General features: G+C 52.6%; 1 long non-coding RNA gene across 14 annotated transcripts in view; it reads left to right on the top strand.

The window, feature by feature from the left end:
* Positions 1-333: 333 nt before the first annotated feature.
* LOC140600188 (uncharacterized) overlaps positions 334-22,435 on the top strand; it is a 38,428-nt gene continuing 16,326 nt past the window's right edge. For 3 of the 14 annotated variants that reach the window (XR_012003385.1, XR_012003382.1, XR_012003381.1), the window contains exons 1-3: positions 344-560; positions 18,212-18,349; positions 21,354-21,449. This is a non-coding gene — a long non-coding RNA (uncharacterized lncRNA). Of the gene's footprint in view, positions 561-7,466; positions 7,562-8,570; positions 8,677-13,064; positions 13,187-14,435; positions 14,460-15,992; positions 16,092-17,121; positions 17,538-17,953; positions 18,121-18,211; positions 18,350-21,353; positions 21,796-22,435 lie in introns of those variants that run through there. The other 11 variants (XR_012003375.1, XR_012003384.1, XR_012003373.1 and 8 more) reach the window with 11 other exon arrangements.

Here is a 22,435-nt window from a genome sequence, read left to right as displayed (position 1 = left end):
GCCTGCTCTCAGCTTTGGGAATGGTGTCGGGGTGCAGGAGCATGGGGCACCTGTATGGACAAGGTTGATGCGTGGTGGCCAGAGGACAGTCCCCAGAAAGAGAGTGCGTGCAGTGTGGAAGGGACAGGGCCCACGTTCCCCAGTACCACTAAGGGGTGGCTCCAGAGGCTGATGCCTGTAGAGCCCACGGGCCTGTTAGTGTTAAGACACAAGCTCGTGATTGAAGGACATTCTTACCCCAAATGTGTTGGGAAACCACAATTTTCCCGGTACGTGCTGCCCTACGTGCACGCAGGGGGGGGTCCAAGCACACACGTACACACAGGCATGCACACACGTAAGCTCACATCCCTGGAGCAAGAGGAGAAAAGTCAACTTCTGCAGTCTCACTGCTTCCTCCCAGGATCACCACACAAACAATGCACGGTGACTCATCCCGGTGACTCACAGCGCCGCGGGGCCTGAGGTCCTGCGGCAAAGGGCAAACGGCTCATTATTTGTCCTTTATGTTCTCTGAGGTGGAGGATCCCCCCCCAGCCTGGCCTCAGCCTCCATCCCAGGTGAGCCTGGTGGGGAGCAGCTCAGTAACTTAGGAGATGGACCCCCCTGGGGACGCTCACCTGGTCTGTGCCATGGGGGGGGGAGGTGTGGGGGCGGCAGGGGTGTGACTTTATGAAAGGGTTTACAGAAGATGTATTTCAACACAGCATTCCCCACTGGGCATTCAGAACAGGCTATGATTTCCCAAAACCCAATTTCCTGGCATCCTTTCAGGAATCTGCTGGTTGTGCAAAGTGAAGTTGGTGTGTTGGGGGAGAGGGGTTGGGAGGGATAGCTCAGTGGGGGGTGTAGGGGCAGAAATTTTCAGCTGAAAGGAAGGGCCAGAGAGGGTCCTGGGCTGTGGGGCCATGTCCTACCACATCTGGGGCACAGCAGCCTTGCTGGGCCCCACCAGCCCCCTTACCCCCTTACCCCCTGCCGCATCCTTACCTTCTTCCTCTCCTGGCCCGGCTCACGGCTGGCCACGGCGGGAGAAGCTGCTCTGGTCCTTGCTGGCAGCCTGAGTCTCTTCAGCTGTGCCTGGAAGCGTGGCTCCAGAGGCTCAGGTTCCTTCTCTGCCACCAGTGTCTATCCCACATTCACTTCGGGCCCTGTGATGTTCAAGGGTGATGAGGACATGCCATAGGCTGGCTGTTTAGCCAGGAGCCAAGAGTCACCTGCCAAGTGCTTCAGGAAGGGGGGCTTTACGTTCTTATCCTGGGCTGGGGGTGCAGGGGAGGACTGCCATTTGAGGGCCAAGCTTCCATTTAGAAAAGATGTTGCTGCATTCTAGAGCAGGATGGCACAGTTCTGGGCAGCCAGATACCCAAGTGTGTGGTCAGTAGTCACCCATGGTTCTGGGAGAAGGTGTGGCTGGGTATTTTGATCCATCTGGGCCTGAGTCCAGCTCTGTGGGCACATAGAGCTGTGTCACTCTCTCCCGTGGTCACAGAGATAAGGACTTGGCAGTTGCTTGATGAAGTGGTAGTGGCTATGGTGGATAAATGTGCATACTAAGCCTGTGCACCTCCCCCCCTGCTTTTTAAAGATTTTATTTATTTATTCATGAGCGACATGGAGAGAGGGACAGAGACACAGGCAGAGAGAGAAGAGGCTCCCTGCGGGGAGCCTGATGCTGGACTCGATTCCGGATCTTGGTATCATGACCTGAGCCAAAGGCAGACACCCAACTGCTGAGCCAGCGAGGCGTCCCACTGTGGCCCTTTTAGGAGAGTGAAGATCTGCTCTTTCACCCTTCTTTCTGAGGGTTTAAGGTACTGAACCAAATCAGGGTAGACCCGATAGTCCTGGGAGTATCCCAGCAGCAGGGAAGTACCAAGATATCTCTGACATAAAAGTCATTGTGAAGATAAAAGGAGACAAAAGTAGTAGGCTTGCCCAGTTGACCAAGAGGGATGAGCATGCTCTCGACTGATGTCTATGTAATGAAAGAATGTCAGAACCAGGAGTTCAGGTCCAGCCTGGCATGAGCCCTATGGCCTACAGTGACTCCAGAGAGAGGGTCCCCTATGTACCTTGAGAGCCCACTCCCCAGCTAGTGGCTTCAGTGAACACAGCCACTGACAGATTTTAAGGATCAGGGATGCCTGGGTGGCTCAGAGTTTGAGTGTCTGCCTTTGGCTCAAGGTGTGATCCCCAGGTCCTGGGATCGAGTCCTACATCAGGCTCCCCATAGGGAGCCTGCTTCTCCCTCTGCCTATGTCTCTGCTTCTCTGTGTCTCTCATGAATGAATAAATAAAAATCTTTTACAAATTCTTTAAAAAAAGATGATAAGAATCAAAGGTTTTTATAATTTGAAAGAAAACTGTAAGGAACCATGATCATATTCCATATCTCAAGCTGGTCAAGTGGGACATCCTGATTGTTCAGACGGTGGACCAATTAAGATAGACTGGATTATGCTACAGTGGCAAACAGCTCTAAACATCTGAGTGGTTTAACACAACAAAAGTTTATTTTTTGGTCACAACAACATATCATCACAGGTCTGTAGGAACTCACTCTCCTGTCAGTCAGGGACTCGGGGAGCCATCATTGGGAACTTTGACAGTTGTCATGGAAAAGTACACACTGACTTTAGTATATGTGCTGCCGAAGCGAGCACAACACACACTGACTGTAAAACTATCTTGCTGGGAGTGACACCTGTCATTTCCACTCACGTGGCAAATCACACAGCCCGACCTGGATTCAGATGGGTGCGGATTTACACCCTTTCCAGGTGTCCAGAAGGAGAGAGAGCCAGAGCATTTGAAAACAGCCCCAGCAACTTCCACACACTGGTTAGAGGACATCGCCTGCCGCCGGTTTCTAATACAGATTCTGTTTGCCCAGGAATTCTGAGAAGGGGGACAGCCCCATGGCAAGAATCAGGGAAGTCTTCCTGGAAGAGGTGAGATCTGAGGTTAGCTTTGAAGGACTGCCTATCTTCAGACCTCCTGATCTAGAAGGGGGGAGGGGGGATCCGAGGGAGCAGCCTGTGACAGCAGATTTGGAAGGAGACCCAGTCTGCTGGCCATGGGGACCTCTACTCACATCTCCTTCCAACCCTGGTCCCTCCAAGCTTTGGGACTCATGGTAGTGAGAAACAAAAGGAGAGGCCGGGCTGGGGTCAAGCGGAGATGAAAATTCTAGTGGCTGCTGACCAGATAGGCGAGGAGACAGGGAAGAGCCACTCTCATGTTGTGCTGAGCTGCGGGCTGGGCACCTGCCACTGTGTGAGCCCTGCCACAGCCATGCTCATCTCCGGGCACAGAGGAGGTGCCGATAAAGACAGAGGGCGTCTGGCCAGATGTGTGGCAGTATTGTCGTCCCTCAGTGACTCCTCCAGCCGGTGAGCCCCAGGGGCCCACAGTCAGGTCATCCCTAGAACCAAATAAAGGACCCTGTTGGAGGGAAATGCGCCCTCGGTTGCTCTGCCCATCAGTCAGCCAGGAAAGGCAGCGACTCGGGGGCTCTCAGGTAATTCTGTGGTGGGCTGCGTGCGGCATCTGGAGAAGGGGAGGCCGGGCCTTGCTGGGAGATGTTCCGGTCTGGAGCAGGTGTGATCCTTACCTTTGAGGCAGCCACAGGCAATGCCTTCAGGGCATCTCCTGTTTGAAAAGGGGGCAGTCGCATCCTATTTCCCATCCTTCGTAGCAGTTAATAAATGTTGGCAATGGGAACCCTCGGTGGACAGAGAAGTCTGGGACTTCATTTGACTCCCCATTGGGGACACTCTCACGAGAAAAGCTTTAAACCCGGCCTATCTCTAACTGCCAGGTTGTTGCAAGGTGTAAATGAGCCCTTCACTTTGGTGAAAAAGTGCTAAATAACAAAAGCAACACTAATTGTAGATAATTTCAAAACCAGGACCCACACACAGTTTCCTTGGCTTGATGTCAAGACCCCTGGAGGGCTTTTTAGACTGGACCTCTCCCTCCCCCACACAGGATCATGCAGGGCCAATACCCTGGGGGCAGGTGGTCTCCTACGGGCCAGCTTCCGGGGAGTGAAGAATAAAGACAAGGTGGCTGAGGGAGGGTGCCGAGGGAGGGTGGGCAGGCTGGGGATGGACAGGAGCCCCAGGATTTGGGAAGGTGGACTAGGGCACAGTGCCTCCAGGGGCAAAGCTGATGAAAGGGGCCCTGTGCTGTGTCCTGGGGTGGGAAGCAAGGGAACAAAGTTATGATGTTGGTGGTAGAAATCCTATATGTTGGCCCATGAGGACCATGCAGTGAACAGGGAAAAAAATGGAAAACAGGGCAGCCTGAGCAGAAGGCCAGGCTCCTCAGCCTCAGACCAGGGGTGCCCCCGACCCCACCCCACCCCCCCGGCCCAGAGGCAGGCTCAGAATCCTCGGAGGGGCTGTGGGTGTGGTGATGGCGAAGGTAGGCCTGGGGTGAGAGAGGAGTTGGCCTGGGGAACAGAGACCCGGCTCCAGGGATTGGGCAGTGGAGCAGGCACAGGGCCAGGCTTTGGTACCCCCACCCCCACCCCTGCAACTGTACATTTCCAGCAAAGAGCTAATTGTCTCTTCCTCAGAATGGTGCCTATGCCGGCAAAACCCTCTCTACCTTATCTGGTCCAGTATCAGACACAGCCTGGGTGGCCTGGGCGGTGAATGGGGGAGGCTGGCTCTGCCTCTGCAGGGGGGTGGGGAATGGTCTTCACCCCTGCACAGGCCCCTTGGTGGGCAGCGTGTGTGTGTGTGTGTGTGTGTGTGTGCAGGACTGCGTGCCCAGGCTTCATCAGGAAGCACCAATGCACCCATACCCCTCCCCGTACCCCGCAGCTCCCGGCGCCCCGCAGCTGGAAGTCCTCACCATGGCCCTTGCCACCCCCATTACATAGAGGGGAACACAGGCACAGACAGGTGGCAGTGCTGGCCGGAGGTCACGGGGCAGGAGGGGGCAGCTGGATTCCCAGCCTGACAGTCCAGCTGGTTGGGTCGGTGCTTCAGCCCGGGCAGGAACTGCCCTCCTGGAGTTTCCTCCCCGGAGCAGACAGGTCCTTAACCCCCGGCAGATGCTTCCACACTCCGGCTGGGTGATGGGAGGGCTCCTGGCACAGGAGGGGAGAGGCCAGCCAGACACAGGGGTCGCGGGGGTCGAGGGGTGGACAGGGGAGGGGCCCAAGGGCAGGGTGGGGGGTGAGAGGGATGGAGGAGCTGGGAGTGGGGGCAAGGGTTAAACTGGCAGCAAATGCAGGCCTGTTTGGTATATAAGTAGATAAAAGGGAGCCTCAGTGGGTGGAAGTCACACGCTGGAGGCAGCCCTGCTTTGGATTTTTGCGTCTTGACTATGTTGCTCAAACCTGAGCCAGGCCAGGGTTGGGGGGGTGGGGAGGGGTAGGGGAGGGTGGGGGTGAGGGTGGGAGTAGTGGCCGGGGCTGCTCCTGACAGACTCCTCCTTGGGCCCTTGTGGCCCACGATGTCAGAGACGTCTGAACACGCTGTAAGTTCCAGAGAAGAAAAACAGTTCACCTAGCATACTGGGAGGGGGGACACTGGGGTTAGAAGGAAGGAGCCCCTCAAACCCAGGCAGGCACTGCCCTTCTGAGAGGCCTCGGGGATCTTCTGGGACTCTATTCTGGGCACACCACCGGCTTGGCCCAGCAGGCTGGGGAGTGGGCTCTGGAGGGACCCTGGGCTGCTCACAGCTCCTCTGAGCCACATCCCTGTGCCACGGGGAAATGGTCTAGCTCCTGCTAATGTGAGGACTGCTCTTACTTTCCTGGGAGCCCTGCTGGAGCATCTAGCCTCCTTCTGGCTCCTGAGGGCAGGGACACCCATTGCACCCCTGTCTCCAGCAGGTTTCTCAGCCCCGGTACTGTTGACATTTGGGGCTGGGTAATTCTTTGTTGTGGGGACTGGCTGGTGCACATGTGGTTGTTTAGCAGCATAGCTGCCTTCTACCCATTAGGTGCCAGGTCCCCATCACTACAATGAGGAACATCTCAAGACTGATTAATTAATTGCCCCTGTTGAGAACCACACATCCTCAGGGGGGCTTAGGGGAGAGGAACCTCACGACTGGAAGTTGCTGGACTGGCAGGACTTTGTGGGGAGGTGATCCCTCATCTCTCAACCAGGTCCTTAACTTCCTGCCTTTCATCATGGGAACCAGAACTCTGGGCCTCTGGGACAGAGGAAGGAGGAAGGCTGTTTGGAACTCAGAAAGCTATTTGTTTTAAGAATGATTTATTTATTTTAGAGAGACAAAGTGCGAATAAAAGAGGGGAGGGGCAGAGGGAATCCTCAAGCAGACTCCCCACACTAAGTACGGATTCTGATGTGGGATTCGATTCCACAACCCATAAGATCATGACTTGTGCTGAAACCAAGAGTTGGATGCTTAACCGACTGAGCCACCCAGGCACCGCCCAAAAAGCTGTTTGAAGTCTGGGGTCACAGACTGTCCCACCAGGAAAGCCCTGGGAGTGAGCACGTGTGCTGAGAGGAAGTGGCAGGAGCACAGGCTGGCTTCCCTTTGAGAACAGCTTCACTGGGTGTGCAAAAGTAGACCTGCCTCTCTTATGAAACCCACCGACCTGGTTTTCTGGTACCTTGGTGAATTTTCCGCTCCTGCTGCCTCTCTCCTGGTTGGCTGTTGATCCTACACCTTCCTCTCCATTCCTGCCATCATACTGTCATCAAGCCCTCCTAGCTTCTTACTTGGACTATTGCAGTAGCTCCCAGTAGCTCTCCTTGCTCCCAGTCTCTCCCCATCGATCCCTGCCCCTGATCTGTCCTCCACACTGTACTTTTTTTTTTTCTTCTGAGAAACAGATCTTCATATCATATTCTCCTACCTAACACCCTCCAGTAGCTCCCTACTGCTCTCAGGATAAAGCATGAGCTCCTTAGGCTACCCACTTCATGCTTTGCTCTCACTTAGCCTCAGCCTCATGCCTGGTGTCCCTCCTCACTTTATCTTCATTCCATGTCAAACCCTGCAGTTTTCCCTGTGCCATGCCATTTTATACGTCTGTGCCTTTGCATAGTCTGTTCCCTCTGCCTACAGGATTTTTTTGCGTTTTGGTTTGCCTGTTGAACTCCTATTCATCCTTCAAAACCCTGTATACAGCCATCTCCTCTGCAAAACTTTCCCTGACCTCCTTGACCCAGGAAAATGTTTTCTTCCCTGACCTGCTCTTTTACCCTCATCTCAGGGAGGTCTTTGTCTGGTCTCCCCTACTGGACTAAGAATTCCTGGAGGGAAGCTCCTTGAGCTCAGAGCCAGGCACATGGCATGGCCCACAAAATGTTTATTGGATTGAATATAATTCAGAGGCTCCTTTCCTCAGGAAAGACTGCACTTTTCTTACCGTGGAAGCCTGTAGGACACACAGATATAAACCAACGTAGGAATACACAGCAAGTGTCAATGTGATGCCAACTGGTTCTACAGTGGAATTCTAGAACCTTGAAGTTGAAGGGGGCCTTGAGATCCAGTATTATTGTTACATGCAAGAAAACTGAGGTCCCAGGAAGTACACCTCCTGCCCAAACATGTCCAGGTAGTGAGTGACTCAGGTGGGACAAGAAGACAGGGGCCCTGCAATCTGAGTTTGTTGGGGGCTGTGCCACAGCCCCTCTGAGGGGTAGCCTGGGGCTCGGCCTCTGGCCCTCACCTCCAGGTGCTCCTTGTCCAAGGAGACATAGCCTCTGCCCCCCGAGGGGGTCAGGGTGGGCGTCGTGCAGCACTGTGCCAGCAGGGGCTCTTCACAGAGGCGAGGCTCCCTCATGCTCTGCATGGGGAAGGCACCAGCACCGAGGCCATGCAGTCAGAATAAGGCAGTTTGTCGAAGGCAAGGAGCCAGTTTTTATAACAGGAACTGTGGTTTCCTGAGAACACTGTGTTCCCTGAGGCCTCCAGGCCTCTCTCCAGAGCCCCGTCCGCGCCTACACCACCTCCATGCAGGCACCCGTTACTGCAGGTCTGGCTTCTGCTTCCAGTTCTGCATCCCCAGACACAACCTCCTTCCTGGGACCCATTCCCACCGGCCAACTGGATCTTGACCTTGGCTATCACCTCCTCACCCCCAAGACCGAAGGTCATGCCCTCCAGGCTTCTGTGTGACACAGGCGGTCTGTCAGAGTGGCCCTGCTGTCGAGAGAGCTGGTTTTCTAGGACAGGAAAGGGTCTGATCTAAGTCCAGGGGCCGGTTAGCACCCCAGGCACAAGACATACTCTCCCTCCCCACCTCTCCATTGGAGCAGCTCCCCCATCATCTGTCCTCCAGCCTCCAGTTCTCTTGGCCTTGTCTCCCTCCTGAGTTAAGTGCTGTTGGGGTTGAAGGGGCCACATGGCAGGACTTGGCTTTTCAGCTGCAAAGTCCCAAGGGCCAAAGACATAACTTTTTTATCTCCGGAGGCTCAAGGACACCGCCAACCTTCCATTTTTTTTCTCCTTCTTCTTCTTCTTCTTCTTCTTCTTCTTCTTCTTCTTCTTCTTCTTCTTCTTCTTCTTCTTTCTTCTTCTTCTTCTTCTTCTTTCTTCTTCTTTTCTTCTTTTTTTTTTTTCAGTATAGCTACCAGCACCCACTCTAGATGGCACAGTAAGATGGAGATTGCCATAAGATGGGTGTTAGATCAGAGGACCCAGAAGAACTCAAACCTCTCCCAACAAAAGGTAAAGGGAAGTTTTTTTTTTTTTTAATTTTTACTTATTTATGATAGTCACACACAGAGAGAGAGAGAGAGAGGCGCAGAGACATAGGCAGAGGGAGAAGCAGGCTCCATGCACCAGGAGCCCGATATGGGATTCGATCCCGGGTCTCCAGGATCGCGCCCTGGGCCAAAAGCAGGCGCTAAACCACTGCGCCACCCAGGGATCCCGGTAAAGGGAAGTTAATAGGATACATTGTTGCTGGCTGGAGCTTTGACTCCAGACTTAGGCAGCAACACCAAATGGCCTTTTTCGTTAGGGAGTCAGGTCCCAGAGGCCTGGACCCAAGGGTCTCTTCCCCTTGATGGCACACCCAGGTCTCAAGTTAGCAGAGGCCGCGCACAGAGGCAGTGGGGGCCCCTGCAGGTGGGTCTACGCAGCCCAGATGGCCTTCCCAGAACAGATGCAGCCTCGCCTTGTCTGAATGGAGTAGGGGGCCCTGAGGGAAGAAGAGGGTGTAAGAAAGACTTGTCTAGGGCTACTTGCAACAAGGGAGGTGAGGGGACCCACAGAGAAACATCTGTTTTAAGGGAGAGCTATCCATGGGCCTTTCTTCCCTGGATGGAGCCCCTGGCTCAGCACTGCTGTGGCTTGGCCTGCAAGGGGCCGGGCCCTCACGCACCAGGTCTTTTAAACAGGGACGGTGACCTCAACCCAGTAGCTCATTGACCCAAATGACATCCTTGAATTGTCCTAGGAGGGCAGTGGGAAGGAACAGAGAGAACTTTTTTACTCTCTGGGGCCAAGGGCCATCCCTATATCCCTTGCCCTAACATGCCTGCCTGGCTTTTTTTTTTTTTTTTTTTTTTTTTTTTGCCTGTTTGCTTGTTTGTTTGTTTGGCAGACTGCTTCCATGAAGACCCTGGAGACCATTTTCTTTCTACCAAGTTGTCTAGGCTCATTATAGAGAATCAGTAGCAGATAGCAAAAGCCACAGATGTGGGTGGTCAAGAGGGTGCTGCGGTGCCTACCTTCTCAGAGGAGGTCCAGGATGCCTGGTGACCTCTGGAACTGTGGCACTGTAGTCTGATTGGGTTATACTCTTTTCCCACATCTCAGATTTCTCCAAATTCCACCCTCCCCCCAAATATATATGTGTATTACTCAGATAAAATGGAGCTGCAAGGCTGTTGGTGTAGTTGCAAAGTGGTAGCTCTGCACCCCACTGGCTCGGGGCTGCAACCTCTGTTCTCTCACTTCCTGGCTGCAAGAACTTGGACAAGTTCCTAGTGGCTCAGGCCTGGGTTTGCTCGTTTGCAAAACAGGGGAGGTTGTCTTTCCTGGGTGGTTGTAAGAATCACCTCGATGCAGTGATGGCGATGCCAATGCCGTGTGGGGACAAGCCGGGTTGGGCCCGGCCGCATCAGATGCTCAGGGAGAGGTCACAATTACTCTAGATTAGAAGATAAACATGAGTAACAGTAATAATAAAAACTGACAGAGAACTCTTACTCTGTGTCCAATGCTAGACCAAGGATTTAAATCTAGGCCTATTTAATACAAGAACGGCTCTGTATGGTAGGTACTGTCATTATAACCCCATTTTACAGAAGGACCCCAGGACACATTTGCATGAGAGGCAAATATTTTGTTCAAGATGTAGAGTCAGAAAAAAAAAGTAGAGTCAGGACTGAGACCCAGAGACCTGACTCCAGAGTGGCTCTTCTAGGCAAGGGCAGCAAGAAGGGGCCAGAGTGAAGCTGGGATACCTCCAAACATGGCCCAGAGGTTTATCTGTTCTTAAAAATGGGAACTCTGGGAAGCATATGGTGAAGACCTCCTTGGGGAGGGAGTCCCCACCCTGGATGCAGATGGGGCTTCCTGAGCCATCCCACGTGGATGTTGGGTGGAGAGAGCAGCCTCTCCTGTCTCACAGGGTCTCTGTTGAAAGAGATCATTCAGCTTCTCACCCGACTCGGATACAACCCCGGCAGCCCAGACCCAGCCGGTTGTGGGCGGCGGCGGCAGGCAGGGAGCCGCGGGCAGGGCCTGGTATCTCAGAAGGCGGGCATTCGAGAGAGGCGCTGGGAGGGCAGTGCTGCTGACTTGCAAAAGATATCGGTTGGCACGCGGACAGAGTGAAGGAAAGCTTGTAATTGTAGCCATAAATCAAATGTGGACAGAGGAAAAACCGTTAGACTTTTTTTTTTGCAGTTATTTTGTACAGAAGAGGTGGAAAAACACAGCTGCTGTGTGATAGCTGGGCTGGCTGGATGTTGGCGGGGTGGGGGGGGGGAGGACTTGTGGGTTCACCACGGTGTGCGGGGGTGGGGGCATACCCAGGCCCAGAAAGCTATTGCAATGGCCCTCACTTTCAGGATGACAAAATAGCCCATTTCCAGAGGAGGGCCCTTCTTTATGGGGGCTGCCCTGGCAGACACCTGAACAAGCCCAATGTATCTTTAGCACTCTCGCTTGCCCCTTTATGGGTTTCCAGTTTGGGCCCTGCCCCTTAGAGCCCTGTGGCCTTTGGCAAACCACTTAGAGGTAAATGACTGTATGCATCTGGTGCCTGCCATATGCCAACTCCTGGGGTTGGCCTTCTCAGCTGGAGTCTAGCTCCTTCCTCACTAACACACCGGATTTAATTCAAGCATCCACTCTCTGTGCCCCCCCCACCGCCCCCAGCCTCCTGCTTCAGCCCATCCATAGCTTCAGAAGGTGGGTCCTGGTTGGCGCCAGCCAATCATGGTGGTCCCATTCCTTTTGCTTGTGATTGGCTTAGGCATGGATGTGTGACCCAGTCCTGGCCAATGAGATATAAGGGGAAGTCTATTGAGGGTGCTCCAGGGGAAGGTTTCTCATCTCCTTCTCCTAGAGATGGTCTCTCACACTTCTGGATATTGTGCCTGCAGCCACTATGAGCATCTAGCTCCCAGAAGCTGACAACAGCAATGAGGATAGCAGAGCAGCAAGGTGGAAAGAACCTGGGCCCTCGAGCTGCTAAGTTAACCATTGCTGGGGCCGGCCCACCTTGGGACTTCCTGTGGTTGTCTAAACCATTTTGAATTGGGTTTTCTGTTAATGGCAGTTAAGTGTCTCTACCACTTCTTACTTTGCTGAAAAATAGGTAGGTTCTAGAAGTGAGTTCTTTTCCCCAAGTTAGAGGGTCCAGAGCTGGCTTGCTTGGTCCCAGTGGTGTCCCACTGGGCCCCCTCTTTTAGCTTTTCACATAACAAGTCACCCCTCAGATACAAATACATCCCTGAAGTGGGTTCAAATAACAACCACTTTGACCCTCCAGCATTCTGGCCGTTTTGCTGGATAGGCCTCATTACGGCAAGCGTGTTCTCTCAGGCAGACATAAAATGATCCTAGAAAGTGCTTGTCCAATAAATGGCCCTCACTGCTTGTTTTATGGGTGCCTTGCATCAGTATGTGCTATTAATTGAAATAATGAGATATTTCACACGCAATGTGATGAATTATTAAGCTCCCACGGTCTAGTTTTGCCTCAAAATGTCTTGTGCTCCCTCAGTGTATGCAAGTTGAAGACTAAAGACTCCGTGATGCCTGCTGGAGACCTCTGGCTTTCTAATAATGGATCGTTGGGTGTCTCCCACCTCGGCTCTTTGCCTGGAGAGGGAGGAGCCGATTAATGTGGAACTGTCAGTTCTCTCTGTCAAGAGAAAAAGATTAAAGGCCTACATCCTCACCCCCACCCCTGCCACACACACCTCCAAGCCCGACGGCTGGGACCGTGGAGATGCTTGTCATTTTCTGGGATAGCGGGGTTGGGGGTGACCAGGCAGTGGTCAGGGAAGAGACCGTTCGTGCTGGAGAAGACTCCCAGCCTGTGTCTCATGTTTGACTAATGCATCCTAACCAAGTAGGTCTCTGCTTAATATCCTGGGGGCAAAGTGCTCAAGTCAAACAACCCCAGAGAGGAGGACTGGGGAGATTGGACCTGGGCTGTCGCTGCTCTTACTCACAGTTAATCTCTCCCTAAGGGGCTCACAGGCTGAATCTATGAGTAGATACCCTGGGGAGGGCAGGGCCGCAGGAGCTCTGAGCCCAGCTGAGTCTGAGGGAGGTCAGGATGATGGGGTCTTGCCAGAGCCAACCTCATCAGCCTGGAACAGGGGTGGATCTCAGCCAGGAGAAGGCAGGGAGCTCCATGGGATGTCATGTGCTCTGTCCTGTTGTTCTCACGAGGCCTTCTTCTTGCTCATGGAAATGGAACTTGTTCCCTTGGAGGCAGTGAGTGCCTTCTCTGCTACCTTCAGTCAGGAGGAAACTGAGACCAGTGACTCCTAACACAGCCTTAGGGTCTACCTAGGTTCAAATCCTGCCTGGACCGTTTTTTTTGTGTGTGACTGTGTGGCCCATTTATTTGTGTGACTGTGTGCTAGTTTCGTGACCACTTTGTCCTGGTGTCCTCATCCACACGGTGGGGAGAAGGACAGCATCCCTCTCATGGAATGATCGAGCATGTTACAAGAGTTGGTACATGGAGAGTCAGATCGGGCACATGGTAAGTGTCTAAAAGATATGAGCTGCTATCACGACCTTGAGTCATCCGGTAAGTGAGGCGTCCAGCTGGGTTCTCTCCCAGGGTTCTTTGTTATCTAGTTGCAGTCTCCCCGTTTGTCAGACGTGCTTATGTACCACTGTTCTGAACACGTCCCGATTCTTATCCAGCGCACACGTGGGCCCTGTGAGCTAGGCAGTCCTGTATTATTGGTTCCATTTGATTAATTATTGGAAGATAAGGGAGCTCCGGGATCAGCTGAGCATGTGTCAGCAAGTATAAGGGGGACAGGGAGGTTTTCAGAGCTCCTCCATCTAGGCCAGCCGGAGGTCTCCATGAGGAGTCCTGATGAGGACAATCAGCACCTCCTGATCTAGAAAACCAAGCATCAGAAGGCCTGCGGCTGAGCCAGAGAACGTCCAGCACAGTGGGCTGGCTGGGAGGCTGGCTTGAGGGCTTCCGTCATGGAAGGGGGAAGGGCTGAGGCGGGCAGCTAGTGGCTTGGCCTGTCTCACACGGTCAGGGGGCCACCATGGTGCTCACGGACCTCAGATGAGAATCCTGGGTGAAGCCATGAGTCGCAGCACCCCAGGACTATGGGGCAGAAGCGAGCAGTTGAGGGCCATTTAGGGAAGCTCCCCTAAATGCTTTTGCTCCTCTCTGAATTGTGTCTGAGTGTGTCCCATGTTGAGATGGAGTCCAGGGCCGGGGGAAGGACCTGTCATATGCAAGTAGGGGGCTGATGCACACAGGACACCTGGGCACCTCTCTTCTGGTGGCATTTAAAATATTTCAAGGAGAGGGGGCACCTGGGTGGCTCAGTTGGTTAAGCATCCAATTCTTGATCTCACTCAGATCTTGATCTCAGGGTCATTGAGTTCAAGCCCCACGTTGGGATCCACGCTCAGCATGGAGCCTACCTAAAACAAAACAAGAAAATATCAAGGGGTCTGTTTGCCCTCATCCCCCACCCTTCTGCCCCCATGGCCTCACTCCCGTTCCCCTAATGACTGTTCTCCAAGCTAGATTAAGCTTTTCTTCTGATGAGTCTGCCTCCGGATTGTCTCTTTTTAGTCTAAAAACAACCTGGCCATATCAATAAAGAAAAGTCTGAAAAAAAAAAAAAAAAGCCACAGCTGCATAACTGCTAAATGTTATTTTTCCTTTTTTTTTTTTTTTTTCCAATCTTGGTCCAAATGCTGTCCTGTTTTCACCCCACCATCCTGCATCCTACTCATGAACCTGGCATCAGAAGCCTCAGTTGCCCATTCTTACGGTACATTAAATTGGCTCAACTGACCCCTTCCAGATAGGGGGCTTTCCTCTGTCTGTCTGTCCCTCTGGGTCTACTCTGCGTCTCCCATCTGCTCTGGCCCTTGGGGGCCCCTGACATCTCTGTGTATTTAAGTTTCAGTTCCATCCTAACTCAGCCACCTCTGTAATGGCCCCGTCCCCCAGTAGACTCACGTTCTGAGATACTGGGTATTAGGGCCTGAATGTGGTTTGGGGGAGCTACACTTTAGCCCATACTTTCATTCCCTCTGCTCCCTCCCTCTGGGGTCCCCGGGGCCCTCCAGAAGGTCACAGCTCTTGTCAGACAGCCCCAGCTGGTTCTGTCCCATCCCTGTCAGGCCTAGTGGAGTTAACAGTGCAGGGGAGGGGAGGACCCTTACCAGCCCTTGGGGTGTCTGCAGCCACACCTTCATAAATAGTCCTTTTATTCCACTCTCTCCCATTATCCTTGTTGAGCATGCCTTCTGTCTCCTGCTGGGCTCCTGCTGGTTATACCAGGGATGGTGCACACCCAATAGGGCCCCCTGCAGCTCTGAGGATTTCTGGGGGTGCCACCTTGCTTCAGCTTTCCCGTGTACCATCTTTTCTTGGCATTGGGATATACTGCCTTGGTCATGTATGACAGACTTGAGGGTAGAGAGGGAGATGACCTCATGTGACAATAAAGCAAATTCCTTAAAGAGAATGTTACACACTCCCTAAGACTCCTCGCCCCTCAGGGCCCTTCCTTCACACAGATACGTGTTGAATGTCTGAATGTTCCCCTTGGCAGCTTCTCTCTTTCTTCCAGCTGCCAGCTCCAACTCTCAAATTACTGTTATTTCTTTTGTCTTATCCAGTTCAGTGGGCCCCCCTCCACACTTTCAGCCCATCCAGGCCATTCCCTGGGGGCTTCGCATTTCACACCCAAAGAGGCTGCCGGTCCTGGGCCAACTCTAGGTGCTCCCTGAAGACTCAGCCACCATTTGTAAACTAACAATTTCCTCTTCTGTATTACGGTCTCTTTCCACTTAATACTGTAGCATGACAATCTTTCCATGTGTTATGCACTCACGTTGTTCCAAAGAGGCCGCGTGCCTCCATCTACCTGATGATTCCCCTGTTGTTGGATATTTATGGCATTTCTACTTCATTCAACAAATCTGTAGACCCAGTTCCTTCCTTCTCCATTTCCCTGATCTCGGGGGTGTGGAAGGGGTCTATGACAGTGTTTTCATCACCTTGCCACACAGAAAGCTCTGACTTCCCCTGAGTTACCTTAAGATGGTGGCTGGTGATGGTGCTTATCCTGGGCCTAAGGTTCTCAGGACCTCCATTGAGAAAGGGACTCATGAGGACTGGAAAAGCTCTCTGTAGACCTTGGAGCCCATCTGAAAGGGGTCATTTGGGAAACCTATTGAATGTAGAGCCCGTGTTTGCCACCAAACATTTTAATAGCTGCTACTTGCCCTACAGACCCTTCTATTTAGCATCCTACCACCTATATGACAAGCCAATGAGAATGGTTGCTTTTTAGGTTGAGCCTAACAAATGGAGAATTTCCCAAAGTCTAGACCATGGAACACCGGTCACATGGCATCCTCTGAGTAAAGAAGAATGTTGAGTGGTTAAAAAGGTTTGGAAAACACTCTGTCCACTTCTACTAATGTATTTAGTAAAGTCTCAGAATCAGGCAATAATAAAAAAACACACTCGCTTTTAAAACTCAGTATTTCCCAAAGTTATTAGATCTTTCTTTCTTTCTTTCTTTTCTTTTTCTTTCTTTCTCTCTCTCTCTTTTTTTTTTTTTTTTTTTTTTTTACATAACACCATTTATCATCTCACAAAGCTTGAGGTTCATGGAATAGACTTTAGGAAAGGAAAAATTGCCCAAAGAAATGTGGCCTGCAGGGCTCTTCTGAGTAAAGAGAAAGGGGAGACTTATCAAAGATGGTCAACTTTATAATCATGTGAAAATTGCTGATACAAACATGACAGCTAACCAGAGTGTGGGCTCCATGAGGACAGTCCTTGGTTGGGCTAACCAGTGGCAGTCCTGGGGCATATTGAGTGGCCCCGGGAGAAAGTACAAATTAGATCACGGAAGGTTTGAGTAAGATCCGGAGTCATAGGTAGCATTATCACAGCTACACACATAAGGAGGGAGTTAGGGGTATTTGGGACACCCTGTGAATTTTTTGAAGAAAAATCCTCCTGTTTTCCTAAAATGTTCCTAACTACTCTTTGTGAAGACTGGATTCTGAGCTGGGGGGTGGGGGCTCTGTCCTTAGACTTCCCACTTACCCAGCAACCTGGCACGGTTCTATTTAGGCAGCACAGGAACACCTGGAGGCCAGGTATCTGGGCTTAGGTCCGCCTTTCCCTCCTGTTTATTTTTCTTTAAAAGATTTTATTAATTTATTCATGAGAGACACACAGAGAGAGGCAGAGACACAGGCAGAGGGAGAAGCAGGCTCCTCTCAGGGAGCCTGATGTGAGACTCAATCCCAGGACCCCAGGATCATGACCTGAGCCAAAGGCAGAGGCTCAACCACTGAACCACCCAGATGCCCCTCCCTCCTTTTAAGAAAAAGGCCTGGGAAGTGGGGTGGGTCCCAACTCTGCCATTTTATGCCATTTAACCTTGCCTGGGGTGGTTTTCCTAGGTGCCAAATAGGAGCTACAGGGTCAGGAGCAGCTGGGACCTGACCTCTCCACCCCACTCCACCCCCTGCCCTAAGACTGTCCAGCCCTGCCCCCCCGCCCCCTCCAGCAGCATGGAGCCCAACAGAGAGAGAGACCACTGGGAGTGCAGGTCCAGGAGCCACCAGTTCTCCACGAACCCTGGCCTGGAGCTGCAGCAAGGGAGATGTCTGCTTACCCCAGAGAGATGGAGGGAAAAGGGAGAGGAGTAGGCCAGATTTGCCCAGGGTCAAAAGAGTCGTTCGCTGTGTGGTTGGTCTGGGTGCCTACTTCCGTGTTTCCAGCCAGACCCAGCTGGGCAGAGCATGAAACTGGCCCTTCTCAGCCAGCTTCCCACTGGAGTGACAGTTCGGTCCCTGGATGGAAAAGCTGCCTGGCAGTGAGTACTAGGGGCACCCATCTAGTTTGCTTCTCGTCCAAGGGGCTGGCTATGTGCATTTGGGCTTCCTTGCAAAGGTGTCCACTTGGGTGCATGGAGTCTCAGAGATATGCATCTGTCTCTGGTTCATGCTCCTCAGTGAGAGACAGGATAGCAGTGGCCCCAAAGCAGAAGGTTGCCAAGAGGTCAGAGGAGGAGGAAAGATGCTCACGGGCAGCTGGGACCATGCAGAGGGCCAGGACCCCGAGGCCCATGGAGAGGGGCAGGGATAGGAGTCTAGCACCTTCAGAGCTGGTGGTGGTATTGAAAGAGCCCCGTAAGAATAATATCGATGGCAAAAATGAGAAGAATACCGACAATGAGGGCAATGGCAGCAACAGAAATGATAATAGTTCCTGCCTTCTTCGTTTAACTAGTATTCCCTGAGTCCCTCCCAGGTGCCAGCACCTGCTGGGCGTCCAGCATGGAAGTAGCCAAGGTCCTTGCCCTCGTGGCATTTACAGTCCAGCGTGGAATCAAGCTGAGCTTCCAAATACATAGTCACACTGTGATCATGGCAGCATTTCTTGAGAGAGCTTACCAGGTACCAAGCATTACACTCTTGAGCTGTATCACGTCTTTTAGTCCTTGCAATAAATTTACGTGGCTAGTGCTTTTATCATCCCATTTTCCAGATGAAGAAAAGGAGGCTCAGAAGGAGGAAATGCTATGCCTTCAGACGTACGGTATGAAACTGAACTCGGACAGAGAAGGACCCAGACTGACCAACCACCTTTCCTGCTCTTGGAGGGGAGGCTAAGCCTGACACATAGGTGAGGGGGGCACATTTACCTGCGAAGGTGAGGTGGGTGATGGTACATCAGGGCCATGTGTCAAGCGGCCACGTGTGGAATGCCAGGCTCTAGGAACCTGTGGGTGAGGCCGATGGGAGAGATGTGGCCAGGGTGCTTTCTGTCCCACCGCCCCATCTGAGGGCTGACGACCTGCTGTCTGCACCTGCAAAGGTGTGGCTCAGCGGATACCCACTGAGTTGTGGGATGCCAAGGAGTTTTCCTGCCAGGAACATGTGCATTTAATGGGAGTTGTGAAGACCCGGTATATCTTGTGGGTCAAAGGATGTTTGGGTGTGAGGTCAAGTCTGGATGTAGGAGCAGTCAGGGTGGTTAGGCTGGTGGGGGCAGGCTGGTGGGGCAGGGTCCCTGTGCATCAGGGAGAGGAGGAAAAGGCTGGTGGAAGGTTGGGCATGACCCCAAGGGCCAGCCCGAGGTCCGTGACTTTCTCCTGGGGCTGAGGCAGCCATCCATCGGTGGTTCGGGCTGGACTGAGCTGCAGAGGCCCAGCTCTGGTGCAGGCCCATGATGGGATGGGGGTGAGGCTTGGGTGGAGGCCTCTGAGCTTCCCGGGGGCTGCCTGGAGGAGAGTCTTATGCCTTGTCCTTTGACAGGCCCACCCAGTCGTCAGGTCGTCAGCTCTCTGGAGCTGCCAATCTTTCCTTCAGGGAATTGCTTCCTTTGGGGCTTTTTGCAGCCTGAGCAAAAGGGGGAATCTCTCAGGCTCCCTGGAGAAGCACACCTGACTGAACCTGGAATTCGAGGGCATGGCCAACAACCCTCTGAGAGTCAGGGCAGAATGGCCCCAGGTGCTCCAACCAGCAGGGGCTCCTCAAGGGCTGCACACGGGAATCACCTGGGAAACCTAAAACACTTCTGATTTATGGGCCCCAGAGGTTCTGACTTAGTTGGCCTGGGGTGTGACAAAGGCGTCAGGATTTTAAAAGCTCCCCAGAGGATTCTAGTGTGTGTGGCCAGAGCTGGGGGCCGCTGCCCCCACAGCACTCGGCGGCGTTTTAGTCGGCCGTGACCCCGAAGCCCGTGGGCCTCCCCAGCTCAAAGTCCTGTCTGGACACCCAGGGGCTGGCTCTCGTTAGGGTGAGTGTAAGATGAAATTTCTCGAAATGCCCCGAGGTCCCGAGAGGAGAGTCCCGGATTCCCAGTGGGACCTCCTGAGGCCTGACACCGAGAGGGCCGTGTCCTCAGCGCCTGTCTCTCTCCGTCCCTCATAACTGTTCCCTCCTGCCCCGAGGCAGGATCCCCACCCCAATCTGCCTCCAAACCAAAATTTTTCTTTGACAACCATTAAAGATAAAATGTTAAAAGTCATCTAAGAAGACACGTGTAACCCACTGGAAATTTCAGGGCCGTGAGTCATCGCGCTCCTGGGCCCCTCAGATTCTTATGTAAAGTTGAGTCACTTTTTGTGAAGTCCGTGCACAGCAGACAAAAATTGGAAGGTTCTCAAGATGTGTGTGTGTGAGAGAGAGACAGAGAGAGAGAAAGGGAGCAAGAGAGCAAGAGCCTTGTCATTTGTAGCTTTAAGACGCTGGTGGTAACTGAGTTAACTTCAGAGGTTGCTCCTCCCTCATACTTGTTCTCGCTCCCGAGGGCAGGCGTGCAGACTCCGTCATCCGGCGCTTGGGCTCAGGCATGACTGTCCCTGGATCCCCAGGACCGGCAGGGCAGTGTGGGTGGGATGCCTCTGTTCCGCTCATCCTGTGGCGGGGGGCCCTGCACCCCTACTGTGTGCAGGCCCCAGAGCCTGAGAGGTGGATCAGACACGTCTGGGCTCTGTTCTGGCTCTGGATCCTTTATTTCTGGATTTCTCAGAAAAACACAGAGGCAACAAAAATAAATACATTTAAAAAAACAAAACAAAACGCAGAGGCCGTGGAGCAGGATCCAGGAGGACAAAAAAAGAATTGTAGACACTTCAAGGGAACAAAATGAGGGAGCCCGTTCCCTGGGGAATAAAGTTGCTCTTTGAGAGTTTGACCATAAAACTAACACACAGACACGGAGCAGACCGAAGCAAAATCGCCCTTAAAAAGAGAGAACGGGCCCAGGCCGGCAAGATTAATTTAGGTGTAGAGGGAAAGATGCGTGTCTGAGGGGGCCAGGTCTGCAGCGGGGGTGTTGAAAAGGGCCAGGCCCCAGAGTGTGGCCACACCCGGCTCCCACTGCCTCACGGGGGGAGAGGGAGTCTGGCTGCCTCCTCCCAGGGATGGGTGTGCCTGGGCCGAGGGGGGGGGCAGATGCCTCCCACTGGTGCTGCCCAAGATGTTCAATCTATACCCCATGAGGACTGTCCCTGGTTTTGAGTCCAGGCTCCCGAGGACTAGCTCCCCAAGAAGTGTGCCATGGGGAAGGGGTGGCATGACATGTACAGACGAGAGGGCCACCAGGTAGTGATCATTCTCCTTGTGAATGAACAAATCCTCCTGTGCGTTTGCCCCACGGGACTCCTTCCCTCCATCTCCAAAATGAAAGATATCAGGAGAGCCCCTGGAGGTGGTGAAGTCATCATAAATGCCACCCCCCACCCCCGGAACCCACTGACCTCCCCAGGAGGTGTCCCCAGTGTGCCACAGGCCCCGCCCCTTTCTCTTGCTCCTGAGCTGTGCTCTTCAGTAAGGGAGCCACTAGCCTCATGTGGCCATAGAGCCTCAAATGTGGCTAGTCTGAATCAAGATGTACCCAAAGGGTCAAATTCCTATGGGATTTTGAAGACATAGTATGAAAAAAGGATGCAAAATATCTCAATAATTTTCTAGGGGTGCCTGGCTGGCTCTATTGGCAGAGCACGTGACTCTTGATCTCGGGGTCGTGAGTTTAAGCCCTCTGTTGGGTGTAGAGATTACTTAAAAATAAAATCTTTAAAAAAGAATAATTTTCTATATTGATTTCATGTAGAAATAATAATATTTTGGCTATATTCAAGAACATGTCATTGAAACAAATCTCTGGCTTGTTTCTACCTTAGGTCCTGCCTCCAGTACCTCCCAAATGAAAATAAAGGGACAAAGACAGCAGAAGAACAGACAACAGCTGCAGAATTTTGGAAGCCAGAGTCAGATGGGTGAGGGGACACGGACTTCCCTGACCGGATATAGTTAAATTCGACATTGTTGTTCATTGTTGTGGGTCGAGTAGTGTCCCCCTAAAGCTCATGTCCACCCGGAACCTCACTAGGTGATCTAATTTAGAAATAGAATTTTGCAGATGTAATTAGTTAAGTTAAAATGAGGTTTGAGAGCACCTGGGTGGCTCAGCGGTTGAGCATCTACCTTTGGCTCAGGTCGTGATCCCAGGGTCCTGGGATCGAGTCCCACATCCGGCTCCCCACAGGGAGCCTGCTTCTCCCTCTGTGTCTCTGCGTGTCTCTCATGAATAAATAAATAAAATCTTAGAAAATAAAAATAAAATAAGAGATTTGACTGGATTAGGGAGGGCCCTCAGTCCAGTGAGGCCTCGTGAAGATACAGAGACAAAGAAATAAGCCCATGCTGGCTGCAGGCAGTATGGGAGGGGGCCTGGGGTTACCCAAACAACTCCTTGGCTCCAGAGGGTGGGGGCAGGGGAACGGGCTGTGGGGGAGAGAGCCACGTGGCTTAGCCAGCCCGGACTCATGTTTTCCTTGGCTGGGGCTGGGATTCCTCTTAAGGTTTCTGCCCCCAGAGAGCAGCGAGCCTGAACCGGGTAGTGGCCGGATGCCGTGTTTCATTCTGACTGTCCAGGCTGAGACAGGGACCAAAGATCATCCATGGAATGTGTGTGCCGTCCTAGTGGGGGGCTGTGGGATTGTCTTTAGAGGTGCGAGTTCAAGGGGCCCAGACTCAAAGATGGTCTGACCCAGAACCCCCAAATGGCCCACACTTTTGGAGGGCTCTTGAGTTGCAGGGAGCCAGGCTGGACTGTTCTGGTTCCTCCTGAGTTTTCCAAGGGATCCCAGAGGTGACCTTGAAACTACTGTCTGGAGCCTCTGTCAGAAGAGACTCTCCCTCCTCTGCACACTGTAGCACCCAGTATTATTATTTTTGTTGTTATCGTTGAATGGCTTTCCAA

The sequence above is a fragment of the Canis lupus genome, chromosome 11 (genome assembly GCF_048164855.1).
Source record: "Canis lupus baileyi chromosome 11, mCanLup2.hap1, whole genome shotgun sequence".
Taxonomy (NCBI): domain Eukaryota; kingdom Metazoa; phylum Chordata; class Mammalia; order Carnivora; family Canidae; genus Canis; species Canis lupus.
This window is presented reverse-complemented; position numbering and strand designations above follow the sequence as displayed.